Raw genomic sequence first — 6,000 nt, forward strand, 5'->3', positions numbered from 1 at the left:
AAGAAAACAATCAAGGAAAGCTCTCAAACAGCAGGAAACAAATCAAAGACTACAGAGTGTCAAAATTGACATACGACTTCAAACTGACTCCGAATGAGCCCAAACTGGATGAGCAGCTTCATGACTATGTAGTTGACAAAAGTGACAAAACAAAGCTACACATCAAGTAGAAGCAAAAATCGGTGATTTCAGAGTTGACAAGAGCACGAAGTGATGATGACACGACTAAACCTTACCAGATTCATTTTAGGACTTGTTTTAGATGAATTAAAGATGTTTAGGTAATCAAATTATCTTTTCATGCAAAAAAAGTGACTCCTGTAAATAATCGTGATTATTTACTTTTGTGTATATTTGTCTTGAAAATGATTTTATCACTTCACCTATCACTTGTACACATCTATCTCATGCCACATATTAACTTTGAGCCCAAAAGATCAAAAAAATCTTAGATTTGTAAATAAAAAACGCACTCAAGGCTCTTTTCTCCAAATTTTGAGTTAACAGTAACATTTTTGATCCAAATCACCCTATATCTCACATAGAGGCTCTATATCATGTCTAGAACTAGATTGCACCAAAAAAGTTCCAATTTGTTGAAAAAGATAATAATCGTAATTATTTACTTTTTCACCAAGATGAGCTCAAATTTCAACTTTGACCTTATGGGACCAAAGTACATGATGTTCCAAGCCCACCAATCAAGTTTGATTACATTTGGGGCACAAAAACTCAAAATCTCTTTGTAACTACTATTTCAGAGTTTGAAGCCTAAATCGAACACCATTTTCACTCTGTGCACTCAAATGAGCCCACATTTCACTCAGAGTATCTAAATCACATATGTTTCAAGCCTATGATGTCAAAAATGCAAAAAGTTGGAAAAATTTCCCAGCTGTAAATAATCACGATTATTTACTTTAGTTGAAAATTTTGCCTAGATTACATGATTTTGATCTTTACATATTTCTGTGCATCTATGCATGCTTCAAAATTGATTTGAAGCAAAATGGACATTATTTGCCAGCAATTGAGACTCAGGGCACTTCAGAGAGAAATCCGTTGAATTTTCTAGCTTTGACATTGTATTCTCCTATTAGGTGCAATGCAAGTGATTGAGTCGAAGGCAAAGAAGAGGACATATCAAAAAGAAAAGTTGTAAGAATTTCCACCATAACAGTTGGAGCCAAGCTCTGTGAAAACGACAATGGCAACCTACCTATCTATAGAACAACTTGAAGAAAACAACACTACAGTCTTCATCGGCAGGTTCAAGAGTGAAGATGGACACTAGGTGGAGTTACAACTGCTACCCAAGGAAGTTTATGATGTAGTTGCAAGGCCAAAAACTAAAGAAGCCAACAAAAGACTGGGACTTTGAGAATTCTACGACCAAGAGCCATGTGGAGTAGACTTCCAGCAGGCCTATGAACTATTATCCACTATCAAAGAGGATGGTCTTCTCAAATCACGGATCAACAAGGCCAGAAAGTTGAAGTGGTTATCAGCAACAACATAGTGGGTGAGGCACTGAAGCTACCAATAGAAGGTATGACAATGAGGGCCAAGGATAGAAAAACAACAGGAACATTCACCAAGGATACAATTTCCGCCACTTTCTTTGACCTAATACTAAGGCAAGTGGAGGATCTAGCTCGTCTTTATCACCACCTCCCATTTCCTCTCAAAGAGAGCAACACGATACACAACTTTGAATCATGCAGTTGCAACGACTTTCACCCAAGTGTTGAAGTCAACAACAAGGCAGACGATAGTCATGCACAATACGTGCTTACAACACTCAAGAGCACAAAAAAGGAAGGAAATATCACATATCTGGGCACTCCAAAAGTTGCATACCATGCTATTGGAATGGCAGATAACTTGCCCCCAGCCCTAGATCAGATTACGTGGATAGTATCAGCTCAACCTTCTCCATGAACCATTAGATCGACAATGAAAAGGGTATATAAATCAGATGACGAATCAGCAAAAAACTCGCTTAAATCCCACAACAATAAAAGCTCTGACAATGAAAAAATGAGGGCAAGAAGAGAAGAAATGAAGAAGAAAGCAGTGGTAGCCCATCAAGAAGAACCTCAGTAGAAAAGGGCCAGGTTTGAAAGAGAGAAACAATCTCATGAAAGAAGTCGCCAAGCTATCGGAGAAAACCTGGAATCATGGAGTTCGAAGGAGATCAGGGGTCCAAGGACCAAGAACCCTACAAAGAAGGTCCCAAAAGATCCGATGGATTTTCTTGAGCGAATGTAGGCAAAAGTCGAAGCCTTGACGATACAAGAAGCTCTAGAAGCGCAAAGAAAAGCAAGAGAAAAGCTGGTTGAGCAACAAAGGCAAGCAGAAGCTGCACAACAAAGTGAACCACATCATGAACAAGGAGAGATGTCTCGAAGACCCACTTCACCCACTACGGAGCAAGAAGACCATCCCATGCCAAGTCCAAGGCCTTCACCAACTTCTATATCCAATGAAGGCGAGGAAGCAAAGGGAAAAAAGAAGCAATAGGAAGAGGCCAGTTTTGAACAGCCCAAGGGAATAATTTTTTTTGAAGCTGAACCTTCTACACAACCTAAGCAGAATCAATTGAGGCATCCACGAAGCCTCAAGAAGAATTAGTTGAACCAGCTACAAGGAAACAAGCAAAATTTGCTGCACCATCGAAATAGCCGCAATCCAAATCTACTGGAACTTCTAAACAGCCTCAGGTAGAACCTGAAGAATGGGAAACTACGGATGAAGTCATCATTCAAGTTAATTTATATGCAAAGTATATACAACTAATGACATAAAAAATACGAACAACGGCGCTTAGCCACAGTGCCAAATCTAGAGAATTGGAACAGGTAATAAATGCTCTATATGATGAGCTCAAGGATAGATTGAACATCATCAAGGATCTTCAAGGGCAGATTAAAGAGCTAAAAAACGAAGTGGAACAACATCAAATTGTGAAGGAAAGGCAACAAAAAGATATGGAAGATTTAGGGAAGATCCTCACGAAGCTATCAGATGCATGCAAAAGCAAGGATCAACAGCTGACATAAGTGACCAACAAACTTTTAATCACTACTCAGCCAGTCCAAAAGATCCAAGTGCAGCTAGATGTAGCCAATGCCTCCTTGTAGTACTCCAAGCAAAGAATCAATGATCAAGCGATATTTATAAGGTAGATAAGAGAAAACCCCGTTGTAGCTTCACTCAAGGGAACATATGAAGTCTACAAGACTTTGGAGAAGAGGAACAAAGACCATGAACTTGAGTTGAAGCTTGAACAGGCACAAAGAACAAACCTTGCCTTAATGTGGGTACAAAGAAAAGAGAAATTGCTCAAGGAGATAGAGGATTTAAAAAGAGCTAACTAGCTCTTGAGAGAAGGACATACAGAACCTCAAGAGGAGGAAAGAACCTCTAAACAACCAATCATAGACATACCATCAATTTCCTTTGTAGATATGGAAACACAGCCATCAAAAGGGCTAGTAGGAGATTCGGAGTTTCAAGTGCCAATCACTGAAGACGAGCAAGTGCCAATGATCCAACTTTCTAAAGATGAAGAAGATGCACTAAAAGAGCAGATTATCAAGGAAGTAGGATCTTAATAGAAAGAAACAATGGATTGGGAGTTGAGAGTTCCCCACTCTATAAATGCAGCTCACCTCACTCCCAACCAAATCAATGCTCAATGGCATTAGCAGTCGCTGCCCTACTCATTGATAAAGGTGGACCTATTGCAAGTTAAAGAAAGAATTTACAAGGATATGCAAGCGGAAGGCTCAAATGCTCTCCATCCCAAATGGAGAAAGAACTGGCTCAACAAGAACTCTAGATACCTCATTCTATTTACAAGAGCACCTGCAGCAATACAGAAGGACCCCACATTCTATCATGTACCAAGGGGAAGGATGTGGCAGGCACATGATACATTAAAGAAGAAGAGACCAACCTAGCTCAACTACCCAAGAATGCCAGCTCTAGAGTAGGAAACAACAACACATGAATACATGGTGAAAACCCTAACGGGCGCCATGAATTTCTTCAAAAGTCTATCTGACCTCTCATGTGCTATGCTCTATAAAATCTACCGAATGCTGCTTACATGCATTCAAGCTTTTCATGAGCCCGGACAAGCAGGAGCTCCCTTGATGTCTTTCCTAGAAGGCAACAAAGTTCTATGATATGATTTGAGTGGACAGCCCTCAGAAGAAGTCCTCTACAACTTCTATGCCAAATGCATGTTCCTGTCATCAAGCAATATGTTCGCATTTGAAGAGGCATTTTATACAGGATTCTTAACATGGCGAACAAAGATTTTTGGGCCACTGATCAGCAATCTGACATCAAGGTTTGTTGGCTATTCTGCCATCGAACTTAAAAACAAAGTCACTATTCATTGTTTGCAAGTCCCTGATAGAGAAAGACGTATCAGATATGAAAAAGCTCTACATGCACTTAAAGACCGAAGACTACTTTAGTCTATGAAACTGTGTCAAGGGACGACATAGTTGAGGAGGGGGGGAATGTTAACAACAAGCTAACCCATGTAACATTTTTTGAGAGCTTTTATTGTAAAAACACTTATTCTTTTGATAAATTGAGAATACTGTAACTCCTATTTTCTAGATAGATATTGTAATCGATGAGCCCGTTCTATAACCTTCTAGATTGTATCAACTTATCCTTAGTTAGAGCTCCCAGTATTAGTTTTTGACCAAATAAACCTTGGCTTAGGTATAAAGGAAAATTTTTGTAAGTTATTTCTAAGTTTTGAATAATAGAAACACAATGTGAGCTAACGACACTCACTTCTCTCCTTCTCGCACTTCCTACTCCCTTCGCGGTTGTCACATTGCAATGCCGTCTATTGCGTTGCAACCGCAGATAAGAGCTATACGCATTGACCTAAACATTTGATGGTAGACTGTAGCTTTTGGCATCATCGACCCACAGCCTAATTTCATCATAAGTAGGAATGTAAGCTAGGAAATCACAAATAAGCATAGGCAGGGTATTGGGGCATCATTGCTAAGCGTTTAGATGCATTTGGGGTCGAAAATGACTAGGTCAAGAAGTCACTGCTGTTAATAACTGTGATTTTTGCACTTGATCTAAAGTGAGATTTGAGACCATAAGCATGTATGCCTAGGTATTATATACATGTCCTAGAAGTTTCATAACATTTGGATGTCATTTGATGCTGTAACGGATATGATTTGTTTGCCAATCCTCAATTAGCTTTTGATGACTTTGGTCATTTGAGTGTAGCTTGTGTTAGATATGGGTTGTTTATTGTTTTCCAAGAGATTGACACCCTCTTGTAGCCTCTATGCACTAGTCGAGTCAACTTCGTCCCATGGATTGACAATTATGTTTGTGGTTCTCGCTATGTCTGCAATAAGATAGGAGTGAGGTTAGAAACCCATCCCACACAACCTTCAGATGGATACCTCACTTCGACTAAAGAAGCAAGGCTTTTACAATGTTAATAGTTAGATATGGATATCAAATCCTAGTGTCCATCAAGTCATTGAGAAAAGGGACAAATGAAAAAGAAGGTCACACAGAGACCACAAACAAGATGGGTTCCAAAATTGCTATTGGAAACTCAATCATAGAGAACCCACAAACATCTGCAACTGTTTCTCATGGGAAATAAAGCAAAGGCTTTGTCAATCCCTATCACAATTGTAAAGCCTGTTTCACAAAACAGTATTGACATACGACAAACAAATCAAGAGGATTAGAACTATGCCAACCTACCGGACGAAATGGTGACATCCAAAGATCAAAACAATGAAAGAGGCCTAAATTTCAAGAATCTATGGAATTGGGTTTTTGGCCTTGAACAGGTACGTCCAAGTCACCATTAAAAATGCAAAGCATAAGAGTTAGAGTTGGGTAGCTAAGCCACTAAGTGAGTTAGGCATTAGTTCCAAAGATTCAAGTAATATTCTTTGTGGTCTAAGAGTATTAGCTATTATAGTA

The sequence above is a fragment of the Adiantum capillus-veneris genome, chromosome 26, assembly GCF_014529385.1.
Source record: "Adiantum capillus-veneris isolate H3 chromosome 26, ASM1452938v2, whole genome shotgun sequence".
NCBI classification, from domain to species: Eukaryota; Viridiplantae; Streptophyta; class Polypodiopsida; order Polypodiales; family Pteridaceae; genus Adiantum; species Adiantum capillus-veneris.